Below are 10,842 nucleotides of genomic sequence, written 5' to 3'. Positions count from 1 at the left end.
CGGAGGGTGCACCCGCAAAGTAGGCCGAGTCCTCCAAAATCAGCGAGGACGTCCCCACGGCCCTACATCTGAGGAGGAACACAGGACGAGGATGGGTTTCAGCGAGTGAGAAACTCGCCGCCGCCACACGCCTCCCTCGAAACCCGGCGAATCGTGGACCCTCACACTCCAGACCACAGGAACCCCGGCTCCGGAAGCGCCAGAAGAAACCCTCACACCAGCCAGACTACCAGAAGGAAAACGCTCCCATGCACCTGCCCACCCCAACTTAGGCCGAGGCCCCCCACGCCACGAGTCAGGCCTGGAGATGCCCAAAAATATGCGACACCCACCCGCAGACACCTCAGCGCCCACTGGCCACCCAACGACTGAACCCGCGGCTAAGCAGACCGGCTGTTACCCATGCCTCTCAGGATCTTCAAAGGCAGGGATCACGGAGATCCTCTCCCAACTCACCCACCATGGTTGGGGGAATAATGTCGAGACTAACTCGACTTTACTTCAACTCCACCCATGGGTAAGACTTCAGAATTGTAAGGGCTGGAACCGCCGACGGGGGCAGCGGGGAAAGCGGCAGAGAACTCAGCCAACTACTGACTGACATGGGACGTGGATTGTGGCACTTCTCCAGAGAGACACACACTTCAGGCCGACGGACAAATTCAGCATCCCCAACTACCAGAGGTGCTTCCGCACCGGACAGGCAGCCTCAAGGCATCAGGGCAAGCGGCGGCACAGCGATTCTTGTCCACCGGCGAGTGGCTCCACCGGCTCCTAGTCACACCTCCTGCTCTGGGGGCAGAGCTCACCCGGATCGCTGTCCACCACAACGGGTCGTGGAGCTAGAGCTGACTTCTCTCTACAACCCACCTGGGAGGGAAAGCTTCAACCTCGCTGCCCTGGACGCCCTGCTTCGTCCTGACTCCCCCCGCGCTCGTCGCCGGGGACTTCAAATGCCAAGCACCCGGGATCACTGGGGATGCCGGAGGCCCAACAACTCCGGGAAAATGACCTCAAAAACGTCTCCTGGAGAACCGTCACCACGTCCCAACTACTGGCCCCTACGGAACCGACTCACTACCACCACAACGGGACATTTTCAAACCGCCGACATTCTTGACTTCGGCCTAGCTGGATCACTGAGTGGACAACATGCGAGGTATTTGCCGTATCCGACCTCTCGTCAGACCACGTGCCAGTTGTCTTCGACCTGCCTGACGATGGAGCTCCAGCCTACACCTCCAGCTCGCTCCACCAAGGTCAACTGGCACAGGTTACGCAAACTACCTCGCCGACAGACCTCGGCCTCCACCAACTCCAGCCGAGTCATCAGACCAGCTAGACCGTCAAGTACTGGAACTTACAAAACACCCTCCAGGAAGCAGTGACCGTCTCCCTCATCACCTCTCTCACGGGTTAAACCTTCACTCCACCTCTACCTGAGGACTTGAGAGAGGAGATACGTCTGCGGCCGTAAGACTGCGAAAGAGAGTATATCAGCAAGTCCCGTTGTCCCCACGCCAAGCACACCTTCAACCGCCAAGCCAGGAGATGCCACGCCCTCCTGGCAGAACACCGAGCGGCCGCGTGGGATGACTACGTGGAAAACACCAGGGCTGACGGTGGTGTCGGCGGCTTATGGAAGATCTCCAAGGCTCTCCGAGGGGGAAAAGACAGACCATTCGAACCTCTCCACGGACAACGTGGAATCGTTTCTACTCCCCTCGAGGACAGAGCAGAAGCCTTTGCCCGACACCATGGAAGATCCAATTCTCCTCTCCACACGCAGACATCTACGACGAGGACACCTGCGAGGCGGTGTCCGAAAACTTCCTCGAGGGGACTACTCTCCTGACTCCACAGACCCACTGCCACTCGTGTGACCACACTCGAGGTGAATGAACACATACCGACGACTACGCCCGAAAGAAAGCTCCCGGCCCTGACTCCCTGGGAACACCAGCCCTGCAGAACCTGCCGGCTTGGGTGTGATCGTCACGATCACCTGTATTTTCAACAGCCTTTTTTTTTGGGGGGGGGGCTGCCTGCGCCTGGCACACTTCCCCTAACCATCTGGAAGGACGCCAAGTGTGATCATGATCCCCAAGCCTGGCAAGGACCCCCCTTTTCCGGAGAACCACAGGCCAATCTCCCTGTTGCCTGTGCTCTCCAAATCCATGAGATTGGATCATCCTGTCAAGGTTCCCAGAGGAGTTTTTCAAACTCTAATCAGGACCGAACAGTTCGGCTTCCGGAGTGGGGACACTCCACCACACCCAACAACTTCGCCGAGTCATCAACCACTCTCAGGGGCGATCGAGAGGAAGCACCCACTCCTCTTACGGTCCTGATAGACGTCAGCAAGGCCCTTTGACAGAGTGTGGCACGAGGGCCTACTTTTCAAACTCACCGAGTCTCCGCTGCCAGGAAAGATGTTCATGCTACTCCGGAGCTACCTCCACCGTCGGACTTTCTCCGTCCATGTTGCACGATCAGCCTCCAGATCACGGCCAGTCTCCTCCGGTGTGCCACAGGGGTCGGTTACTTTGGGGCCGTTACTGTACCTGTGGTACACAAACGACTTTCCCAGTCGCCCCGAGGGTACTGCTGTCTCTCTACGCAGATGACGCGATTGCTGACGGCCACCTCTGCCAACCTGAGGATGGCCAGATTATACCTCCAACGACAGCTGGATCTTCTGGAGCCCTGGCTGACCAGTGGAGGATAAAAGTCAACGTGGACAAGTGCGAAGCTATAAACTTCACCCGACGACCGAGAGGCAAGCCGATGGACGACATTCTGACTCTAGGCGGAGACAACATTCCATGGAAAGACGAAAGTCAATACCTGGGGGTACTCCTGGACAGTCGACTGAACACTGACACCCCCACGTCACGAGAATACCTGCAGCCTAGCAAGGAAGGGCTTTGCAAGCTTCAGCCACTGCTCTACTCCACGCAAGCTACCGACCAGGGACAAAGGCGTTTTCCTCCTCTACACGGCCCTCACGCGACACCAGTGCTCACGTACGCGGCCCCTGCCTGGTACCAACCTCACCTCCAAAGAACCGCCAGGAGACAATTGCTCGCGGTCCAGAGCGTGTGTCTCCGGAAAGGCAACTGGGTCGCCCTGGTTCGTGAGGAACACCGTGATCAGTGAGTCCGCCAACATCCCGACCATCAGGTGCTTCGTGGACCGCTTGACATCCACCTTCGAAGAGGCTGCAGAATTCCTCGCCGTGGGAACACCTACGGACCACTACGTGCCAGGAGGTCCCCCAACTTCGTCTTCCTACGGACGACTGAACGGACTAACTACCACACTACACTACTAGACCCACTGACAGGCAGCGAGAGGCTGCTAGGGCTATGACCCGAATAAGTCATTGGGTAAAAGCCAGACAACGGCAGAAGCCCCAACTAGGACGTGGAGGACACCCCTCCACAATCGTAACAGACTTGGACTTGGACTTGGACCAAGGCTTCCATCTGTATCCCCGCAACACCCGAGTACAGCGCAAACATTGTCAGGACGAGGCAAAGGCGGTAAAGTGAAGGGAAAGGCAAAGTCCCGCTCGTCCAGGGCCCGGTCTACGTTCCGGTCGGCAGGATCCACCGTACTGCCTCCGCAAGGGCAACTTACCGGCCGATGGCGAGTGGGTGCCGGAGCTTCCGGTCTACCTGGCCGCCGTCTTGGAGTAATCCTCGCCGCCGAGGTTCTCGAGTTGGCCCGGTTAACGCGGCCCGTGACAACAAGGAAGACCAGGATCATTCCCCGTCACCTTAACATCACTGGCCATCAGGAATGACGAAGAGCTGATACCAAGCTCCTGTCCGGTGTCACCATCAGCCCAGGAGGGTTGTACTGCCCAACATCCAGGCAGTGCTCCCTGCCCAAGAAGACCGAGAAGAAGGCCTAAGTCGCACCGCCAACGCGCGACACAAAGCGCCCCGGCTCCACAAACCGGCCTTTTTAAAGGCCACCAACCCCAATATTTTAAAAATCACTCGTTTTCACAGTTTAACGACTTTAATAATCCTATTTCTCACTCTTGTCGTATATTTCCGACATGTATCTAGTAATTACTATGCTTATTATTAGTAAAACTTTCATTATTACCATCACAAATTACATAAAAATTTTAATAATGTACACGAATATATAACACTTTTTTTGCCAATTGATGTTATCGAATAATAACAGTTTATTCAAATACTAAACAGTGTGCGTCAATTTATTCATCTATTTATAAACTAATTACTGGTCTTCAAAATATATATATTTATTAATATTAAATAATGTAAACACCACATTTAACTGTACACTTTTAAATAGTTGTTTTCACTTCTAATTAACCGTATAAAATATCACTTCTCTTTATTGTCTAATCATACAATTCTTAACTTAAATTCACCAGTCCTTTGTCGTTTTTTAAAACTCGAATAAACCCTAAATCTAAACCTTTTCTCTCTAATTTAGTCGTTTTACAGCATATTTCTTTTGCTAGAAAACCAATCACTTGTACATTGATTTATTACAGATTTTTTTCTTATTTTGTTACAGTAATCGTTTACATTATCATCAATTTTTTTGCAAATATCATTTATGATTTATATATTAAATCCTACTTACTACAGCGAATTTCACTGTGTTTACAAATTAAATCTGTTTGCTATTGTTCTTTCGGTGTATTATTATTAAAGAGCAGATTGATTTTCTATTCTTTTTCCCCTGTATTCCGAACTTCTCACAAACCTCCGACCGACCCCGCGCGATTTTCACTGGAACTATGTTAACAGTGTAGTATTGTTTTATATATATTATAGCAAAACACAACAATGATTCAGTTTACAATAATTATTATTTTATATTCAAAGTGTTGATATAAATTCCAAATGTCGCCATAGAATACGTAAGTTGATAGATAATACTTTGTTAATTGCAAGCACTGTCACCCACATATTGCGATATTCACTGGAATATGTTAACAGTTTTACATTTAGTTTGTAGTCATAGTGATTTGAAACAATAATAAAAATCACTTATTCAGTTTTATAAATATAATTTATAACGTGTATAGTTCAGTAATTTTAAAGGGTCGTTTATAAATTTGAAAAATAGAAGAATCAGCGAATATTCGGTGATTGTAACGAAGTAAATATGTAAATTTGCTGTTATCCACGCTAATTAAATTTAACGTAATTAGTTGTAAACGGATAAAAAACGTGGAATTAAATATCAGTGATAAACGCGCGCCGCTTTGATCTGGGCTTGGGAGTTTGCAAGCTCGAGTAAATTTTTTTTTCTAAATAAGAGCAAGCAGCGCGAAGCGCTGCGCAGCGGGCAAGCATCGCGTGATCTGACCCATTCTGAAAACATTTTGTTAAATTCAGAATAGTAGGCTATATTGTTTTAAACATGTTTTCATTACTAATCTTTTTTTTTATTTTTCGTACGGAAATTAATAAACTCGTAAAACTTTAATCTAATAAACGTAATTCTAACTTGTATAAATTAATATAGAGAATGCGGGGACATACTGGAAAAATACCCATTTTTAAATTAAAGTACACTGACTTGGATCACATTTACAGGTTATCAATCAAGCGATCGCAATCAGGTTAGCTAGACCGAGCAGATTTACATTGTTACAAGACAACTCTCTGGCGCTACAGCCTACAGGACTCGCGAATCTGCAGTATATCCAGTCACCTGTCTGTTTTATATGTATTTTCTACGTTATTACTTATTATTTTCAAATTTACAAACCTGTCCATGTAATCGACAATTGTAAGTTAAAACCGTCGGTGACAACTCAATTTCACCGTAGGTAACTAGAAACCGGGAGAATTATCAATGTTAACGGATACGTACACTCTGATTGGTCGAATAGTGACCGACCAATCAAGTCAAGCCACCTCCTACCTATATAAGCGTGATGTTAACAGTTCTCTCTATAAATTCTATCTCCACGCACATGCGCACTGTAACACTAGATGACTTTATCACACGATTTCACCTGTTAAAATACCGTTTTAAAACTAAAAAAAACGGTATTTAACGTGTATCTTGTTGTATTCTAAATCGACCTGTACTTAAAAACTAGTGGTAATTTCGAGAAAAAATATAAATTTTTCAAGTGTAACTTTCGGCTCTTTTATTGAATTGTATAAAACATTACAGGAATACTATCAATTGGGCGATTACCGTATTTGTAAATTTAATGTTTGTTTAAAGATTGTATTTAAAACATAACTTAAATAGGTAATTTCAATATAAAAACAAGTCGAGTGCTTGCTTGTTTTAGCCAACATTAATAACATAATTCCAATGTTTACATACACAAGAAAAAGCGGTTTAAAAAATAAGCGAAAATTACACAGTTATGTTTAATCACAGAGTTCAACCGGTTCTTGGTTAATATTAGAAGTCATGTGTATAAAAAACAGACAGAAACTATGGTTTTCGATCGAATTGCAATTGACGTATTTTTTTTTTTTTTTTTTTTTTTTTTATTGTAAACTCAGTGTTTGTTTGAAAAATAAATAAATAAAACAGAAAATTATACAATTTTAAAGTGGTGAAATCGGACTATGTTTAGAAAAAAAGAAAAAAGGAATTGAAAAAATAAAAATTCCTGGAATAAAATATTTATGACGAGCACAAAGTCATAAATTTGGTATTTTCGATAGAAAATATATGTCGAGAGCGACTTGAAACAACCAGGTTTACATCGGTTTTTACAACAATAAGCGGTAAAATAAGCGAAAACGAAAGAGTTATTGGTGGCCTTTAGAAAGGCCGTTTGTGGGCGGAGCGGGCTCGCTCGTTTGCGGGGCGCTGGCCTGCCGGCCGGCCGGCTTTACTTGGAGCTGGTGTACTTGGTCACGGCCTTGGTACCCTCGCTCACGGCGTGCTTGCCCAACTCGGCCGCCGGGGCAACAGGAGCCTGACGGCGGTCTGGATCTCCCGCGACGTGATGGTCGACCGCTTGTTGTAGTGGGCCAGGCGGGAAGCTTCGGCGGGCTATGCGCTCGAATATGTCGTTCACGAAGCTGTTCATGATGGACATGGCCTTGCTGGAGACGCCGGTGTCGGGGTGGGAACCTGTTTTCAGAACCTTGTAGATTGTAGATGGCATAACTCTCCTTCCTCCTGCGCTTCTTCTTCTTGTCGCCCTTGGTGATGTTCTTCTGGGCCTTGCCGGCCTTCTTGACGGCTTTTCCGCTCGCTTTCGGTGGCATCCTGAGTCGCTGGTGTACGCCGAGAGTATAGGGCAAAATTCTAAAAAAGGCTCTAAGCTGGATATTCTGGCGTCGCGCGAGCGCGACCAATAGGGTGGCAGCTCGAACGCGATTGGCCGCGCTCGCCGCGACGCCCGGATTCGAGGTAACCCCGAATTTCAGGCCAAGGCTTCCAGAATTTTGGCCTACAGGCCGTTTCACCCGCCGTACTGCTCGGACGTTGCCGCGCATGTCGTTCCGTTCCGCTCAGTTTGTGCTGTGCTTTTTTTTGTGCGTGCCTAGTTTTCTCTAGTGACACTAATTAATACTCTGTGTTAGTGAAGTGCCTATTTGATATTGGATACCTCATTTTGCCGTTCTTCGGGTGGGTGAGATCTTTAATAGTATTAGTTACTTTTAATTAACACATCACCTGTACTGGACCATTAAGGTGTTGATTTGTTCTACACAAGTCAATCCCAATTATTTGAAACCTGTGTGTCTATGCAGCGGATCAATTCCGCAGTTAAACTAAAATGTACTTAGTAAAATCTAAGCAGCTTCATTTGTAATATTTGCTAGTACAAAAATTACTTTTACACTTTTGAAGTTTTGTATTGTTTTGACTTGTTCTCTACAATTCATTATTCATTATTAACTAGGAATTTGTGTCTTTGTGCAGAAAGCTAGTCTGCTGTTTTAAAAGCAAATTAATAGTAAAATAATCAATACATTTGTATAGAATCTTAGTGCATTAATTTTGCATTTTTGATACGTTTGAACAATAATTTTGTTCTGATTTATTTCATACAAAATTAGTTTTTAATAGTTTTAATAGAATATTATTGTTTTTGACACCTCAGTAAACTTATAATAATCCCTTTAGGAAACTTTAATTACAGTTTCCACTAGAGTTACTGAATTTATATAACAAACTAGATAAAAAGTGTTCAACAGCTTACTGTGTCACAGCTGGTAATATAAGGTCGCTGTACTAATTCAATTAACTGTAGAGCCCTCACTGTCTACTCGCAAATTTTATTAAATTTAAAACAACACTGTGATTTGTTTGCAATGTACTAAAATGTTTGATACTTAACTGTGTACCTTAGCATACATACACTATCATATTAGATAAGTTCTAAGGTACTTGTTAACCAAGCAGATTAGGTGACCACGTGCTCAGACGACCCACGTGCTCCGGCGTGGCCGGAAACTACGGGTACAGGCCTAACGGTACTCCCTGGCCCATCCGACACCGATCAATAACCAGCGCGCCTGCGGACCCGCGCTCTCAATAGAGCCTTTGTAACGCCCCGCCCTTGCTGGCGGGACTTCCCCAGCCAGTCGGGCCCCTTTGTTGTATTGTTGCAGGATGGAAGTGGAATCCCGAGCCACATGCCGCCACCGAGCTAACTACCGCCGACCCGTCCAACGGAGGAAGATGAATCGTGGCAGTCCGTCCCAACCAAGAAAACGAGGGAGACGGGGCCTCCACGTCATCTGAATCTTCAACAAGAAAATTTGCCCAGGCGCAAAACATTCCTGGAAATACTGTTGGAGGAGCGCCGCCAGCCGCGCATACCGCCGATCATCATTCAAGGAGTGACTGCCTGGACATCCCTCTTACGCCGCCTTAAAAGTGCTGGCTGCAATTTTGAGGCGAAATATGTGGGCACTCCCGACTGCACATTTTATGTAAAAGCGAGTTCTGTTTTAGAACGGCACAACGCGAGCTTCTGGGACGCCAAGCTCGCCTTCCACACCTTCAGTCTGAAGGAAAGAAACAAGAGCTGAAGGACAGTTTATCAGGGGACTTCCGGCATGGACGTCACCTGAGGGACATAGCGGAGGATCTCCGCGACCAGGGGGTACACTCCTACACATGTCGCACCCCTCCAACGCGCCGCGACCAGGCTGGTCGCCATCAAAACCAACAGCTTCTATGTGCGTTTCAGGAAAACAGGTAGCTGGGCGAAAATATGGCAGCTCACAGCACTACTGGGGAGTAAGAGTATCGGTGGACCAGTTTCAACGCCGGAGGAGAGGACTGCCGCAGTGCTACAACTGCCAGCAGTTCAATTCACAGCTCGAGGAAACTGCCACTCCCCAGCTCGCTGTGTAAGATGTGGAGGAGACCACAACGTAACAAATTGCACCTTGCCAAAAGAACAGCAGGTGCAAATGCACAAATTGTGGTGGAGAGCACCCCGCGAGCTACAGGGGCTGCGGCGGAGCGCATAAACGGGCCCCTGGGCGCGCTGCACGCGCTCGCCGAGGCGCCACAGCGGCGCTCGGGCACCGCCGTGCGCGACCGGACCGGTCACTGGGCAAGCACGTGCCCCACCACCTGTTAATGTTTCTTGCCCGCAGATATGCCGATGTACTAGCCGCCCCCAGGCTCCGTCCGGACCAACCCATTACCACAACAGACACCAGCTGCAGCACCCGTAGCTCCGGGCCCCCACACAAACACTACAATTGCTCCTGCTCCTGCTCCCCAGAAAGCAGAGAGCCGCAAAGGCAGCAGCCACAGAGCCGGAAGCCGCAGCCCCACCTGCCTCAGCTGCCTCAGCCTCAACCACCGTACTCAGCAGAGAAGGCCGAGGGCCCGCTCAAACCGCCCGTAGCATAACTAAACAAGCAAGTCTCTGTTACAGTTCACTCGCAGGAGAAAAGAGAAAAGTGGTGGAACCAATGGAGGAGGAACAAATCCCCAGCCGGCAACCACAACCAACACCTCGGCGGAATCAAAGGACAGGAATCCCAACTGCGAGCCTACCTCAACAGCCAAAGGGCTTCCTGTCCCACGACGCTGTCCTTAAGTGGATAACCTCCCTAATTTCAATAGTATCCGACAGCAAAAAAACTCCTAGCGAGTTGCTTGCTGCCATATTAAAATGTCATTCCAGGAACTTCCCCTCTCCAATGGATAGACGCCTAAAAATTGTCACCTGGAACGCGAACGGCCGTAGCGACGCGGAGAAACGAACTCCAATCTATTTGCAGCTGATCACGACGTCGACTTATTACTTCTACGGAAACACACCTGCCAAACCCGCCACTGTATTCAATGTTCCAGGTTACCAAAACCTACCGACCGATAGACCGCCACGTGGCCAAAGGAATCCCGGGGGAGGAAACAGCTTATCTTGGTTCACAGGAGAGTTTGTGCACCGCCAAGTCCACGCCGCTACTAATGACCTCGAGTCCACCGGCATTGCCGTCAATGCTGGTGGCTCCGAGGTATGTGTGTTCGCAGCTTACTCCGCGCCGTCTGCTGTCCTCCGCCCTGACGAGCTTGACATCTTGCTCGGCAGGGGGAAACACTGTAATAATAGGTGGTGACCTCACTGCCAAGCACCAGTCTGGCATAGCAAGGCGGATGAACACCAAGGGCCGAAGAACTTCACAAACTATGTTTTTAGATAGAGGTGACACGATTGTAGCCGCGCCTGTGGACCCTACGCACTATCCGACGAGGCTCAACGCACTTCCTGATGTCATAGATGTGTTTCTGTTTAAAGGAACTACAGCATCATGTGGAAGTGCGAGTTGGCAGATGACTTATCGTCTGACCACGTACCCCGTCATAGCAGTTCTAGCGACGACTCCAGCT

General features: G+C 48.2%; 1 pseudogene; it reads right to left on the bottom strand.

Moving 5' to 3' along the window:
* Positions 1-6,862: 6,862 nt before the first annotated feature.
* LOC124372206 lies at positions 6,863-7,258 on the bottom strand (annotated as a pseudogene).
* Between the last annotated feature and the right edge of the window lie 3,584 nt (positions 7,259-10,842).

The sequence above is a fragment of the Homalodisca vitripennis genome, unplaced genomic scaffold (genome assembly GCF_021130785.1).
Source record: "Homalodisca vitripennis isolate AUS2020 unplaced genomic scaffold, UT_GWSS_2.1 ScUCBcl_2739;HRSCAF=7798, whole genome shotgun sequence".
Lineage (NCBI taxonomy): Eukaryota > Metazoa > Arthropoda > Insecta > Hemiptera > Cicadellidae > Homalodisca > Homalodisca vitripennis.
Note: the sequence above shows the minus strand (reverse complement) of the source record. Positions and strands in the feature narration are given on the sequence as shown.